This window comes from Rattus norvegicus, chromosome 6, assembly GCF_021556685.1.
Source record: "Rattus norvegicus strain SHRSP/BbbUtx chromosome 6, alternate assembly SHRSP_T2T, whole genome shotgun sequence".
NCBI classification, from domain to species: domain Eukaryota; kingdom Metazoa; phylum Chordata; class Mammalia; order Rodentia; family Muridae; genus Rattus; species Rattus norvegicus.
The window spans coordinates 123,141,711-123,158,767 of NC_141539.1; the positions used below are offsets into that span (position 1 = coordinate 123,141,711).

Sequence of the window (17,057 nt, forward strand, 5' to 3'; positions counted from 1 at the left end):
GTTTAGCTCTCCCTCCCACGGGATTTGGGTGCAGAGAACTGTTTATCCAGTAGATCCCTTCAGGTTCTGGCGATGTCTCAGACGCAGCAGTCCTGCTGCTCCTGGGCCCTCCTCTATGGGAACCCAGGGGCAGTATACATTATCCTCTTGGGCCAGTGATGTAGGCAGAGGTGGGCAGTGTTGGTGGTCTCTTTCGCTCTGCAGCCTCAGGAGTGCCCACCTGACCAGGTGGTGAGGTCTCTCTCCCATGGGGTTTGGGAGCAGAGAGCTGCTGCGGACCGGGATCTGCGGGTTTGGGATTCCCGGTAAACACCGGAAGTGCCCGGTCCTAGAGGAATTTTGCCTCTGTGTCCTGAGTTCACCAGGCAGGTCTCTTGCAGCAGAAAAGTTGGTCTTACCTGTGGTCCCGAGGCTCAAGTTTGCTCCTGGGGTGCTGCCTACGAGCTCTCCGCGGCGGCAGCAACCAGAAAGATCTGCCGGATCATTAAATTTTAATGATGTATCAGTGGCTAAGAACACTTTCTGCTCTTGCAGAAGACCCAGGTTCAGTTTTCATAACCCACATAGCAGTTGATAAACTTAATACCAGTGTCAGGAGGTCCAACTTCCTTCGCTGATCTTAGTGAGCTCCTGAATGCTTATGATGCACATATACTCATGAATAAACACACACACACACACACACACACACACTAAATAGAGTAATTTTTAATGTTATGAATGATTTTAATGCATTTCAGGGAAACTATACTTATTTGAAGTAGAGATATTATAATATTTAGTTTTCCAAAGATATGGCTCTCAAAATATGAGATGTTTTGATGGTCATTTATAAGATCACATGATGGGTAAAACCAATTGTATGATTTAAACCTCAAGAATTTATCCAAGAATAGAAAATAATGAGAAAGTCCAGGGAAATGATAAAGGAAAAATTTTTGAAGTCCTGGGTTTCTGAATGAGATTAAAGCAGAGAGAACACATAAATAAGCAAATAATGTAAGAATATTTGCTTAAAAGAAGAAAAATTTATTTGTTTTCATCAAATTCAGGGAAAAAGGACAATAATAGATGATATGAAAGTATACATAAATTAGTGTTTAAATTTCTAAGAAAAAGAAAATAATTGTAAGTAGTTATGGAAGGAAATAAAAGAAAAATAAATAAAACATAATTGCCAGCAAAGTCAAAAGCAACTTGTTTTGACACCAAAAGCAACCGCATTAAATAATAACATACTCAAGTTTACAAACCGGCTTCCAAGATTAGATTAGATTGGGCTAGCAAAAATACTTTATGCAAAATTGCTAAGTGCTTTAAAAACTGACAATAAACCTCTAATTCCTGTGGTGTCATTGGTTAAAAAGAAAAAAGGAGGGGGACTAGAAAATGAAAAAGTATACATAGAAATTAGACATATTCTTCTTCACAATTTTGCCAGTGTTTCTATCATGTTTTGAAGGGTTATGCAGACAACCTCAAATGGGACTGTGTGGGACAGTTTACAAAAGCATTATGTTAGAGCTACAAGTCTACCATGAGTCCAACCCAAACCTGAGCCTATCTGTGACCCAACTTCAGGCAAAATAAATTTTGCTTGGGTCTTTGGTTTTCTGTGCTATGCTCTGGGGAAAATGCTGTGTTCATTATCTCTGTGTCATTACCATCAATGCCCTGATACTGGAATTCATAAACTGAGTAGAAGATTAACAGAATTTAAAAAGTGAAAGAAGAATAGATGTCTATACTACCTATTAAATTTTATTCACACTTATCCTAGAAGGTGGGGTTTCAACATAAAAATTTTTGAAGGACGCAACAAACATGTGAGGTCTATTAGAGTTAATAAAATCCAGACAGTGGGACGAGTCATGGTCTACCAAATGTTGACCTAGAAACCATGATGTCATAGCATCCATTCACTAACTTAATATGAATAATATGATTCCATGCACAATGTAGTATTGACTGAAATATTTACAAAATAAAAATTGACTTGGACCACAAACTTATAAGAACACATAACCTTTGTGGAAAAGCAAGACGCCCAACAGTACGTGATTTGCTGAGCTATTTGAGGAATTTGCAGATAAAAGAATTGATCAAATATAACAGAAGACCTTCCTCCAGTCTGGAGGGATCCCAATTTTGTTGAAATCTGAAGGACAGTTAAGTGACATATGACTGGCACAGCTTTCATGTAACTGTTTCTCTTCCAGTTCAAGACAACAGATATCTTGTCCCTAACCAACCTGCCCTGTAACTGGAAGGGGTCTGACAGATGAGATAGACATAGTGGGGTGCTATCCTGCACCCACATGTTACTTGTACATTTTTCTATGGTTAAGCTCTTTATTTGTTGGAAGACCAGAGTCAATAAAGAAACCTGCGGCCTCTAGAAATGAAAACAAGCTCCAAGAAGAACAATAATGGCCAGAAAATTACGTCAGAAGGAAGATGGCTTCCACCAGTCCCACTTATAGTGGACTAAAAGTAAGAAATAAGATTATTCATAATATAGGATGTTTTGGTTTTGATTTTGCCTTTATTTTTTTCAGATTCCTACCTTTAAGAATATAATACTGTTTGGCAGAGTAATGCAGAAGAAGAGAACATGAAAATAATTCGACCCTAGAATGTCCTATATCTGTGCATTACAAACATTAATCTTACAAGGAATTTTTGTCAAGTTTGCAAACTATAGATTCTGAAGCAACAAGTGTGGGTGGAACTGAGGTTCCACCCTGACAAGCTCCCAAGTAATGCTGATGATGTTAGTCCATGGAACACACTTGGGTGTGTACAAATCAAGACCAGAGTGTTGCAAGTATATCCCCCAGTAAAGAGACAGAAGAGATGGGCAGACTGAATTCCTCGTCTCACTCCCATGTAACCACTCAATGTAGCATTTCTAGTATCAGAAGTTGGTGGCAATTTTCCCACCCACTAACTAATTCTCCAGCAGAAACTAGACAGTGTCCTTGAGTTCTATTCTGACGATGTCTATTTGGAGATAGAATAAGATCCCAAAGTTGAATGCTTGTCCAGCAAGACTGGTCCTCCACTGTAGGTGTGGAGTATGACCTGTGCTTCTGAGTGGCAGTACCTAAAGCTTCCACAGCTTCTCCACCCAGTTCATTCGATTTACTAGAGTACTTTAGAGAACACTTTAAATCATACATGCTTACTGTCTTGTTACGAAGAACAATCAGAGTGCACACAGTAGACCAGGTGGGTAGGAACGATCTGTGAGCTTGAAGCAGGCATGGGTGTAGTATGTAAGCCCATGCTGTCTTAAAGCTACCTCACAGATATCTCCCACATACCCATATGTTCACACTTTTCCAAACCCCAGAGATTTTATCGCATAGACATGACTGATTAAATCATTGATCAGTGGGATCCTTGCCTTTCTCTTCCCTTAAAAGGATGGGTTGACAAGAACCTAAATTCCCTACCCTCTAATCCAGACTTGGTCATTCCAATGATCAGCCAAGACTCAGAAACTATACTCATGGTCCCTTGACACAGCATTATGATCTCATTAGCCTGAAAATGGCACTCATCACTCTAGGCCATGCAAAAGTTTTCTGCCAGGAAGCAGGTATGAACATCAACTATATATAGTATATCTTCCCCACCCAACTCAGCATTTTATTTTAAACTGAGTTCTGTATAGCATAGATGAGCTCCTGGTAAAACAAATGCAACCTGGGCATGTTGAAAATTAAATAGTAAGTTGTATACTCAGTGACCAATAGAATTGGACACAGAGCAGATCCAGAAGTTCAGAATTTTGATAGAAAGAAGTGTCATTTTCATTGTTTATACTAAGAAAATATTAAGGAGTTCAGAATCAAGTAGGTACCAGAATTTTAGGTGTATACAAAAAAAACAGGAAAAAGTTTGAAATTAGTTGATGTTCAAGCAAGGAAGAAAAGTTTGACCTGATTTTTAGTATTTTCCACTATAACGCTACTTTGAAAAGTCTGGGTAAGAACCCTTACATGCTACTATTAATGTTTGAAGCAACAAGGAACTGAACCTGATTTAAACATTTAACTTTCTAATTTTGCTTTTCCATTTCTTCTTAATCTATCTTTTCTGAAATGAGTCAAGGACAAAAAGGAAAAATAAAAAGAAATAGAGAAAGAAAATCTCCATGTAAGTCATGTCTAGGAAACTGTTAATAATGGTTTTAGATTTGCATTATAATTATGTTAAAAAGGAAATTTAATTCATTTGTTTCTAATAACTCATTTTTCAGATATAATTAAAATGACCCCAGAAAGAAGGTTAAAATACCAGTCAATTTGTAGAGAGTAGATTCTGGCCTTTTCAGTTCTTAGTTTTTAAGAGTTCTTTGATTTACTTGTGTGCCTATCTTCTAGCTAAATATGGCTTTGATGTGCCAATCTTTTCTCCAAAGTAATGCCCTCTCATGTATATATATTATAATCCTTTAGAAATCTAATCTGATCAGCAATTTTCACAATGTTGATGAATTTGATTATTTTCCAAAGATAGCATCGGTCAGTCAGGTTTCCTGTGAATTCTGAAACTTTAGAACATGTCTAGAGAAGAAAGAATAAGACACTGAACAAAGCAGAATGAGAGGTTATTTGGCCCACCCCTTTATTTCATCTCTACACCCTGTAGTGAACCCATATCCTACAGATTGCAATGATGAGGAAGAAGTAAATTATACAGGGTGACTCCCCAGTACAGAAATAGCAGGTAAATTCATGGTTTGAGGTCAGAGGTCTACTTAGATGCAGGCACATAAATAATATGCAAGTACCATTTTTACACCTGTGAAAGTAAAATGTAAATTTAGATCACTAGATGTGTGTGTGTGTGTCTGTGTGTGTGTGTCTGTGTGTGTGTGTGTGTGTGTAAAATTGACTTGCCTCACAGTAAAGAAGCAAGACTATCAAGCCATATGTGATACATCAACAGCCATGCTGATATCGAGTTCAGGAAGGTGAATATTAGTACATGTAAGACACTGTTTAGAAATAATAATCTCTGTAGGTTTCTCCCCATTCTAATTTTGAAATATCAGAAGGTTTTTTATTTGTATAAGCAAACTCTAAGGCAATTAACAGAGCTCCACCTGCCATGTCCCATGAAGAGAAACAGTACATTTTCGCATTCCTAAAAGGCAAAATGAGGTCTTTTATAGGATTTCAGAAATAGTGCCAGTTAGCTAAATAAAATGAAACTTGCTTGTAGCATTTTAATGTTTCCCCAAAGTGGTGTTTGTCTTGAACTTCACATCTAATGCAAACACCAGAAGTCAAATGGCAATAAAGCTCCCTTTAACTGCAAATGCCAACACGCATTTCCTTGCCATACAGTCTATTCACTGGAGTCTAGCATTTTCTCCTTTTAAATTAGGTGTCCTAGTTACTCTTCAGTCATATAACAAATCGCAAAATGTATAAAGTGAAATTTATAGTGTCTATAAATATAAAAAGAGCATCTGGTCAACCCCAAAAGACATGGGAAAGCTACACAGAGCATCGAATGTGCCAGAGCCTCTGAGTTTATGTAACCTGGCTTTGAATCTCAGCTCCATAGTGACTGGACCACTGGCAAAGTCACATCATCTTCTCTAATCTCAGTTTCCTCACCTGGAAAATTGATTTAAAACATGTCAAGTCCATCTTCTTTTTCAATCTTGCCCTTCAAAGGACAGTGTATTATGAAAGTATATCAGATATAAATACAACTCAAAGTTTCTACTCACAGGGTCACCATACAGTTTTCAAAACATCCCCCATATCATGCTCCTCAAGAGGGCTGAGGAGTCAGCTCCATCTGGGCTCATGCCATTCAAAGCACCATAGATCAGCAGTGTGTTAGCATATGTTGCTGCTTTGAAGAACTTATTGTAGTTCTTTGGTTTTGAAGGGAGACAAAGGCTGTGCCATCTGCTTTAGTCACTGAAAATTGAACACTGGATATTATACATCCTTTGCAAAAAAAAGTGTTCATGAAAATGTAAAGAAACATTTCTCTATCAAATCACTAATGAATTTCATCTTTTATGCGCCTTGCAGCTTACAAGATTTGCAGAATGAATGTGAGGAAATAGAAGTGTACCAAAGAATGTAAAAGCAGAATGAAGGCCAAAAGCAGGCAGCTGTCAGGTGGTCATTCATAAGTGGAAGAAATAACGGTCACTTCTGCATTTCCACTGAGGAGGAAAAGTAAGACAGCCTTTAAATAGTTTATCATAAAATAAAGATGAATAGACTCCCTTCACAATGCAAAAGTGTTTAAACATTTTTTCAGAGCTGGCATAGAGATCTTTTCTCAGTCTTGGTCTTTCAACCCTTTTAGGTATTCATAGCAAATTCAGCGCACATAGTGCTGGACTTTCTTCTTGTACTTGTACCCACACATGATGAATACCTACTCACAGAAATTATATCAGTGAGTGTGATCTTACTTTGCTTCAATTATAAGTAGTGTCAGTCGGAAACTACATTCTAAAATATGAGAATATAAACTCCTAGAGATGGATTCTAATAGTGTGTGTGTGTCTCTGTGTGTGTGTGTGTGTTATGCATATGTGCACTTACATTGGCGTATGCATGCCTATGACACACATGTGGAATCCAGAGGAGAAAGGGAAGTGTCATTGTGACCTTATTCCCTTGAGGCATTGTCATTCACCAAGCTCAAAGCTCATCTTTTTTCCAGCTGAACTCGGTTGCCAGTAAGACCAGGAATGCTTCCAGCATTTGCCACCCATTGTGCTAGACTACACTCGGGCATGACCATCTGCAACTTTGGATGAGAACTCAGGTCCTCATGTTCATTCATTGGGCATTCTTACCCACTCAGCCATCTCTTCAGTCATACTTACTCTTGTAAATATATAATTAATGGTCTTTTTTATCAATCTCATTGATTTCATCTCTAACTTGCAGTAGGCCTTATGAAGTTACCAGGATAACTTCATAAGTAAGTGAGCTCCTTCATGTGAAGGAAGTAGAGTGAATAGCAAATCTTTGGCTTCACAATTGCCATCATATTATTCAATACCACCATGTGTATGTCCTCTTAATAATCAGAAATATCTGTGCTTCTAGCATATGTGCTGAACATGACATATGTTACTTGCTGCTTGCTGTTGCATGATTTCTGATCACTCTGAACCTGGAAGTTTTGTTATTTACTGAAAAAAATCTGTTTCTTGTTGTGGTGTGGATCATCCCCTTAGCATACACATTTAATCCCAAACAGCGAAGGTAAAGTTAGTTTGTAGAAGGAAGCAGCCATGTCTGAAAGTGATGTCTAATTGAGTGGCGGACAAAGTTGTAAATAGGAGAAAGATTTGATAGAATAGGATATGCCCAACTCTCATGAGAAGAGAGAGGAAAAGGAAGCTATTTGAGGCACAATGTGGAGAGAGAAGAGGCAGTTTTCCTGGGAGAGTTTTACAGATTGCACAGCTAAACACAGGTGAGGACAAAATGAGCCAGAGAATGAGATTGAGGCAGAAGATTAGCACAGATTGCTAGAGTTAATGTGAGGTGAAGCATAACAATTCTGGAGAAGCCAAGAGAGAGAAGTCAAATTGAATCTGTTAGCTTGGATAGGAGTTTGAGTCAGAACAGTTGAGGTGAACCAACCACAAAGAGAACAGAAAGAATTAGAAAGATTGGGCTTCTTCAGCAGTACATCTAAGAGGTTGAACACATTCTAGGCCTAGATTAGACTGTATGAAGGCTAAAAGGTTTCAGGAGGGGATAGGTTAGCAGACTGAAGCAATAAGCCTTGGAGACAACAATTACATCAGGCGAATACAAACCAGCATTTCTCAACCACATCTGTTACAATCGGTTGTAGTCAGTGCAGTTTTTAAAGATCAGTTATTCTAGAACTTATCTGTAGACTGATTCAAATGGTTCCCTAATGCAGGAAAAACAGATGATTCAGGAGGTAAAAGTTTCTGAAACATATTAAAGACTCCATAAATAACTTTTAAAAAACAAAATCAATGGATACAAATAAGGATGTCTCTTTTTTAGACTTATTTTCATTTTTATATAAGTTATATGTGCATAGTCCTATGTGTTGAATATGAGCACATCTGTGAAGGCAACTGCAGAAGCCAGAAGAGTTATCTATCACCTAGAGCTGCAGGGACATTTGGCTGTATGTCCGTTCATGAGTGCTGGGAACTAAACTTAGGTCCTCTGAAAGAATATCAGATGTACTTAACTGCTGAGCCAACCTTAAATGACAAGAAGGGGTCAGCCCTAGGACATGTGGATCAATTTCATATAGAGGATAACAGGAGTACAGGACTCTAAAGAGGAAAGTATGTTGGCTTGATCAACCCAAGACAGAAAGTAGCCAAGGGGTACAATTGAATAGTGAATGAACAAATGGTGGGTATGAGGGATCAGAGATTATTAACACAAAACTAGATTTTATTTTCAAGTTAAGAGACTGCCACTGAAGAGTATTAATATGAACTACATGATTTTATTTATATTTCTAAAAAATATTCTATTGATTACAGTGATATAGGGGTAGGTGGGGGCTGAGAAGTGAGGGGAGAGAGAGCTGATCAGTAGTCCAGAGGAAGAGGGCTTAGCCTCAAGAGACGATTAAAATCCACAAGTAGTACAAAAAGCAGGAATATTCCTAGCATGCTTTCAGGCTAGAGGCAACCTGCTGCTAGAATGAATGTAAACAGCCATAGAATGGAGGTTTGGCTAAATTAATTCAAGGACTGGGGATCCATTTATTAAATGAAGAATAGGAAAGACAGCACAGGAAAAAACCAAAAACAAACAAACAAACAAAGAACAACAGGATAGTCCATTCCTCAGTCAGTCCAGCTGTAACACTTCTGTCTTAGGGTTTTACTGCTGTGAACAGATACCATGACCAAAGCAACTTTTATAAGGACAACATTTCATTGGGGCTGACTTACAGGCTCAGAGGTTCAGTCCATTATCATCAAGGAGGGAACATGAAAAAATCCAGGCAGGCATGGTGCAGAAGGAGCTGAGAGTTCTACATCATCTAAGGACTCCTAGAATATTGACTCCCAGGCACTTAGTCTGAAAGTCTTGAGGCTCTCACATACACAGGGACACACCTACTTCAATAGGGCCACACCTTCTAATAGTGCCACTCCCTGAGCCAAGCATATACAAACCATCACACCTTCCTTAAGAGATTGGATAGGAAAGACTGAGCAAGAATTGAGGAAAAGACAAGGAAGATAACTGCTTTTGGAGACTGTTGATATCAAGTACAGAGATTTGTGAAACAGTGGGTCAAAACCTTCAATGTATTCTACTATGAGGGCAGACATGACCACACAGATAGATTTAGCTATATGGTCATTTGTGAAAACAAAATGGCTGTAACAGCAACTTTAATGGTAGAAAGAAGAGAAAAGAGGAAGTAAGTGTAAGAAGGAGGGAGATTTGAGCTTTGAGATCCTTCAAAGGCATTATGGTGTGAAAATGAGTAACAAATTGAATAGGTTGGTTCCAGGAATAAAATATGGAGTTGGGAATTATGTTAATAGAATGAATAATGCTAGCATTTGCCTGTGGAATGATAAAAACAATTCCATGTTAGGAGAAATAGATGATAAAAGAGGTAAGAGAAACATAGCAGCCTCATCTCAAAGCAGGAGGAACAACCTACCACCTGCAATGGGAAAGTTCATCTGATACCCAAGGAACTGGGTTGGTAGTGGTAAGATCATGGTGGTCTTCTCTCTCTGTGCTTATTTTTCCATTTACAACCTGTCCACTCTACTAACCTGAAATAGAAAAGTCACTTCTAGATAGCCTCATTATCTTGACCCAAACCTAGCATAGCTGTCACACAAGGGAAATATGGGCCTCTCCATATCTGAGACCCAAGATAAAACTCAGACCCCATGTTCCCAGGAGGTGGCTTTGTAGTCTCATGTTTTCTGATTGCTCCAAACCTTTACATATGCTGCTGCTGCTTCTTCTTCTTCTTCTTCTTCTTCTTCTTCTTCTTCTTCTTCTTCTTCTTCTTCTTCTTCTTCTTCTTCTTCTTCTCCTCCTCCTCCTCCTCCTCCTCCTCCTCCTCCTTCTCTTTCTCTTCCTCCTCCTCCTTCTTTTCCTCCTCCTCCTCCTCCTCCTCCTCCTCCTCTTCTTCTTCTTCTTCTTCTTCTTCTTCTTCTTCTTCTTCTTCTTCTTCTTCTTCTTCTTCTTCTTCTTCTTCTTCATCTTCTTCTTCTTCTTCTCTCTCTCTCTCTCTCTGTCTCTCTCTCTGTGTCTCTCTGTCTCTCTGTCTCTCTGTCTCTATCTTTATTTCTGCATGCTTGGGGTTCAGGATATGAACTCTCAGTTTTTCCTACTTCCATGCCTTTGCTCCACCATTATGGACTATATAACAGCTTGAAGTATAAGTCCAGTTAAATGTTTTCTTTCATAAATTACCTTCACCATGCTGTTTTGCGCAGCAACAGGAAAGTTACTGACACATCTCCTTTGTATCAGCTCCAGTGTTCTCAATCCTATCATGCCTTTTTCTGCTATGTTCTAATCCATATCTGTAGGTGCATTCTACCCTGGGATCCTCACAGAGAGCTTCACTCTGTTTTCGTGCTTGCCAGCCATGGTCTCTCGGTGTGTACTGTCATGTGCCGACATGCCTCCTGAATGTCCAGACTCCAGAGTCTGCACTGGAACAAATCCTCAAAAATTCTCCAACCTCAAAAAGCTCTCAACTTCCCCTGAATCTACCAGCAAGCATAGTCAAAAGCACAGATTCACCCAGGGTTTTACAAGGCTTTAGAAGGTTTTGTATGCATTGTACATAAAAAAGTAAAGTTTGTTTTTCCAAAGACCTCAGGATTTACCTAAAGATGAATAACAGGGTTGTTTTTTAATATCTATTCAATTAAATTGCAAAATCCTGTCTGGTAAATATATCATAGACAACATCTTCAATTTAGTATCAAAGAAGAAGTTGTAATATGTTGGAAAGCTAGCATAACTGACAAGGCCCCCTGATGCCAAGCAAAAAGGTAGAGAATCTCATATCTACCTTGGAAGATTTTATCGCAGTATAGAGTTAAAGCTTGACAACAGGTAAAAAGCCTTAAAAACATAATCTCAAATTTTCCTAGGCATCTGAATTAAAAATGCTATTTCAAGTTTGTACACATTTGCCTATATGGCTATGAATAAATATTTTGCTTTGTTTTGATCACTTTAAAATTTTTAGTAGCTTTGGTTTTTTCTCAATATGTATTGTAAAGTTATAATGTAGTCTTTCCTCAATATTTAATACAATCCAAATTTACACATTGAAAGTAAGTTGTGAAACATTAAACAAAGCCACTTTCTTTTATGCATGAAGACACAGAAAGCATTGTGCGTTTATGGAAGGCTCAGTTCAATGAATGGCTACATCAATGGTAATCCTTGCCTTGTGAACATATGTGTTAGAGATTTTAATTTTATCTCCCAAATAATTTCTAAACTAGAGGACAGATACCCTGCTAATCCCTCTCTATCCATCAGATCATGTTTATGCACAATTGGTCAAGAAATTGAAAAAAACATGAATACTAATGACATCACTTGGATTCAAAGCCATCAACCCCTAGAAGCTGAATGTAGATGGGATGATCAAAGCAGCCACAGCTAGGACATTCTCATTTACAATAATGTTTACAATGATTTGATCTGAATTTACAGGAATTCCCAGCAATCTATTAGCTTTAAAGCAGGTTCAATATCTGAACAACTGGAGAGGCCCTTCCAATCACGAAAGAGGCAAACCCAGAAACAAGGCAGAACAGACTTGCATGCTTCCTTTCTCCTGCTGGACTCCACCATATGGTAGCAAGAAGCAGGCATGTGGAGCTAAGAGCTGCCTCTGGGCTGCTCCTGCAGCCAGGGTCCCACATCAGCTGCCTTCGTAGTGTCACTGAGCATCTTGCAGGGAACATTTCAGCCACAGCGCTCTGTCACCAGCTCCACATTTGTTCAATTCCTGACTCACTCTGTCATCTGTTCCCTGCCAATCATCTTCTCTGCTGGCATGTGGCCACTGGAGAAAGAATTTTCATTATTGAACAAGCAGCCAAACAATCCAAAAACTGCTTGCGCATTAAAGCAAACTTTGGTGGTGGTGGTGACTTGTGCCTGCCTACCATGCTTACCATTTCCAAGTTCTCCCATCCTGGCCATTTAACACCCTCTTTCAGCTCCATTTTCCTTAAAGCCTACATCTAGAAAGGCACAGCAGTAGTGTGACTAGCTGGTTTATGGGAGTGTGAACGAGCCTACCTTATTCTATTCCCACTGGAGAAAAACCACTTAGCACACAGATACAAAGGGCTCAGCCAAGATACTCAAGGAAGACACAAGTCAGACACAATCCAAACATCATGAAGTAATGTAAACATTTCCTGGGGTCTTGAAGAGTAGAAAATATGGTCCCCATTTCCATGATGGAGGAGTTTGCAAAACATCCCCTGCTCATCTGTTTCCCTCAAAACTTCCGAGCAACTGCCTGACAATCTATTCTCCCCCAGAAATTCAGTCTTCCAGATTTGGGTTCTCTGCCCTTCTTAGATGTACATAAATCTAGTCTTGCTCGGTTCCTTCTAGTTCTACAGTTTTATGTATTCACTCAGAGCCATAACAAGGCAGTTACCTGAGCAATAAAATGTGCTTCCACATTGAAAAGGAGTGAGGGGCTGCTAGATGATGGTGCTGTGAGTGAAGTGCTTGTCACACAGAACCCTTGTAAAACCAGGTATATAGGCATTCTAATCCCAGTGTACCTATGGCAAGAAAAGAAGCAGAGATATGCTAATACATGGTGCACAGGCCAGATATCTAGGATATCTGGCCTGTGCAGCAGTAACCACCATAAACCATGTCTCAAACAAGGTGAGGACCCATACCTCAAATTGTCCTCTGACCTCCACATGCATGTTGTGTGACATATACCCACACTTACACATACAAACAAAGGGTGTACATAGATACAGACACACATATAAAAAGAGAGAGAGAGAGGGAGAAAGAGAACAAATACAAATACTACTACTGCTGCTGCTGCTGCTGCTGCTGCTACTACTACTACTACTACTACTACTACTAATAATAATAATAATAATAATAATAATAATAATAATAGATAGGTAAATGGCTAGTGGATAAAGTACTTTGGGTGTAGACATGAGGACTAGAATTGTGATCACAAGAATACATGTAAAAGGCATGCAGACATAACAACTGTCTGCTATTCCAACATTCAGAAGACAGAAACAGCATTCCTAGGGCAAGTTGACTCACTCAATTAGTGGGGACTGGTGCGTTTCGGGCTTAGCCAGAGACCTTTGCACAATAAATCAAGTGGAAAGCCATTAAGAAAGACACTCAGTATCAACTCTGAGCGTCAATATATGCATCCACACACAGGAACACAGATATGAATGGGTACCACACATGGGTCTCATAATTGTAGCAATAAAATAAAAGTGGAAGGGCAAGATGTCTGAATATTCATGCATCATTACTGTTTCCACCAGAGTAAGAGAGGCTCACCTATTGAACATATCTTAATTATTTTCGCACTCTTTCTTTTCCTTCTCTCCCCTTCTTCTGTCCAATATACTCATAAATCATCATATGTTACATCTAGAAATCTATTTCCCAAAACTGGAACACAAGTCCAAATGAATAAAGACAAGGTCCGAAGAGACTTGTCTGACCTACATCCAAAGCCACTCATCTTACATAGCAGGCTCTGGAGAACCAGCTGTGGTCTCAGACTTTTCCTTATTCCCTTCCTGTTCTGTTAGAGCACATGGCCTGACAGAAAGAACAACAAAGAAGGTTGTGTTGGGAATTATTTGAGATCTAAATTCTCAGACTTAGCCTGGGATTTGTACATATTCTGCCGTCTATCCCAAGCCTTCCACAACTGTATTACTTGATAATGAAACTCAAGTTCAGCCTGATGGCCCACGTGTACCATAAAAGTTTTAGGACCAAACAAAGATCTATTTATGATTCCTATTATGCTCCTATTTTTGAAAGAGTCTCAATAGTGCTTGAAATAAATATCATTTTCTGATTAAATTTCTGTAAACCAGAATAGGCAAATACCCAAAATGTTCTTTCCATGAGTATATTGGGTTGCTGAAGGTTTATAAGGTGGTATAGCTATAACTTTATGGACTGGCCCCACCCCCCACAAAGCTCTTGCCCAGACTTATGAAGAAGCCATAACTAGGTTGGGACTGACAAGGTAATTCTTGTCAAGGTAATTACTGCCTTGTAATTCTTGAGTTCTGAACCTCTCAAGCAATAGATAGCTATTGTTGGACTACTCAGCCACTATCATATAATCTATTCTAAGAGCTCAGATCCCTCATTGTTCCTATTGCTTCTGCTCCTCTAGAGAACCCTAGCTAATACAATTAGTTATCAAATGTCCAACTTCAAGTGATATTTAAATCTAAAATAGAGTAGAGGAGACTGAGCCTACCCTGCCCCCTGTTCGCACCATCTTTATCCACATACTCCAGGACTTGGCCATAAGCATTTTCTTCAAGGGAAGAGGTCACATGTGGGGCAGGCTCTGAATGGCCATTCCTTCAGTTGCTGCTCTAAACTTTGCCATTTTAAACTCAAATATGAACTCCAGGCACTGATACCTAAAACCAAACACTTCCATAGAATTATTATTTGTTTTTGAAGAGAAGGATGGATGGAAAGGCTGAAAGGAGAACCTGAAAGGGATGGAAATGTTTGTGAATTATTAAAAGTTGATCCATACAGGCAACTCTCACCTCATCACAGCATTCTGTGTTTCCTGAAGTATAACAGGCATTTGGGACCCTATATCTGAGTGACTTGTTACCAAATTACTATGCAGGTGATCCCTGGGCAAACAGTCCTTCAGAGTCAGCATCTCAAGAATTGTGCATAAGCTACATGTCCATTGCCTGACAGACACAAATTAACATAGAAAGGGTTTATTTGGACTTGCAGGCTTATGGTTTTAGGAGCTTTATTCCATTAGAACAGGAATCTAGGCCATGCCAAGATTTTAGTTCACAGTGGTGAAAGCTGGTGGCAGGGGTTCTTCATACATACGATGGACCAACGATCAAAGAGTAAAGCCCGAACCCTGAGGGGCAGGGGGAAACAGGCTACAAGCTTCCAATGCTTGACCCTAATGACTTACTTTAATAAACTTCCAACTTCCAACATAATGTGCCAGCTGGAGAAGTATCCTAAAGCATGAGCCCGAGGAGGAAAGTACAAAATCAAACCACAATGCCCTGGTAGGTAATTGACCTAATTCCAGTACTCCAGTATATGCTGCTTGCTCACTCTTTCTCTCTCTCTCTTTCTTTCTTTCTTTCTTTCTTTCTCCCTTTCTTTCTTTCTTTCTTTCTTCCTTTCTTCCTCCCTTCCTCCCTCCCTTCTTTCCTTTCTTTCTTTCTTTGTTTGTTTCTTCCTTCCTTCCTTTCTTTTTTCTTCCTTCCTCCTCCTTCTTTTCTCCTTCTCCTTCTCTTCCTTCTCCTTCTCCTTCTCCTCCTCCTCCTGCTTCTCCTCCTTCTTTTTCTCTTTAATTCTCTTTATTAATAATTTTGTTTACCTTTCAAATGCTATCCTCATTCCCAGTCTCCCCTCCATGAACCCCACCACCACCACACCCTCTTCACTTGCCTCTAAGAGGGTGCTCCTCCGCCTACCCACTCCCGCCTCAACCCTCTAGCATCCCCCTTCTCTGGGTTATCAAGCCTCCACAGCACCAAGCTCCTCACCTCCCACTGATGCAAGATAAGGCAGTCCTCTGCTACATATGTAGTGGGAGTCATCAACTGACACATGTCTTCACTTTGGTTGGTGGGAGCTCTGAAGGGTCCAGTTAGTTGATACTGTTGTTCCTCCTATGGGGCTGCAATCCCCTTCAGTTCCTTCAGTCCTTCCCCTAACTCTTCCATTGAGATCCCCGGCTTCAGTGCATTGGTTGGCTGTGAATATATGCATCTGTCTTAGTCAGGTGTTGGCAGAGTCTCTCAGAGGACAGACAGTTCCCAGCTGTAAGCACATCTTGGCATTAGCAGTAGTGTCAGCGTTTGATGTCTCTGGATGGAATGGATTGCACAGTGGGGCAGCCTCTAGATTGCTTTTCCTTTATTCTCTGCTCCATTTTTGTCCCTGCATTTCCATTAGACAGGGATAATTCTGGGTTAAAATTTTTAAGATGGGTGGATGGCCGTCTCCCTCAACTGAGGGTTCATATCTATCTACTGGAGGTAGTCTTTTCAGGTTCTATCTCCCTGCTGTTAGGTATTTTGGCTAGTGTCATCCCCAGTGGGTCCTGATAGCCTCTCCCATCTCTGGCAACTGAAACTTTCTAGTGGTTTCCCAAGTTCCCCACCCCACCCCCACTGCTATTTCTTTCTTTTCATTCTCCTGGTCCTCTGGACTTCTCTCCTGTCTCTTCCCATGACCGGTCCTGTCCCCTCCCTTTTTATCTCCCTCTCCCTTCTCCCACCCAGGTCCCTCCCTTCCTCTGCCTCCAGTGATTTTTTTGGTTTCTCCTTCTAAATGGGTTTGAAGCATCCACACCTTGGCCTTCCTTCTTGTTAAGCTTCATATGGTCTGTGAATTGTATCGTAGGTGTTCTGAGCTTTTGGGCTAGGAACTGGCTGGATAGCTTTTTTTTTTTTTTTTTTTTTGGTTCTTTTTTTCGGAGCTGGGGACCGAACCCAGGGCCTTGCGCTTCCTAGGTAAGCGCTCTACCACTGAGCTAAATCCCCAGCCCCTGGATAGCTTTCTACACAGCAGAGTGCTCTACTCTCCCTCAGATTAACTCCATTTCCTCATTTGCAATACAGGGTTTTAATGATAATACCTATTATCTCAGGTATTATCACACTGAGTGCTAAATGTAATCTGTAGTATTAGTTCGGACCCCAAGAAAAGGGACTGGAGTGCATATTTTGTATATCAAAGAAGACCTAACCTCCAGATTGGCCCAGCACATCTCAGTCC

At 39.9% G+C, this 17,057-nt stretch overlaps 1 long non-coding RNA gene across 1 annotated transcript; it reads right to left on the minus strand.

Moving 5' to 3' along the window:
• Positions 1–10,241: 10,241 nt before the first annotated feature.
• Positions 10,242–16,508, minus strand: LOC148005417 (uncharacterized). Its single transcript, XR_015622537.1, has 3 exons — positions 15,821–16,508; positions 15,235–15,283; positions 10,242–12,078 (listed from the first exon to the last, which is right to left on the minus strand). It is a non-coding gene; the product is annotated as an uncharacterized LOC148005417 (long non-coding RNA).
• Positions 16,509–17,057: the final 549 nt, after the last annotated feature.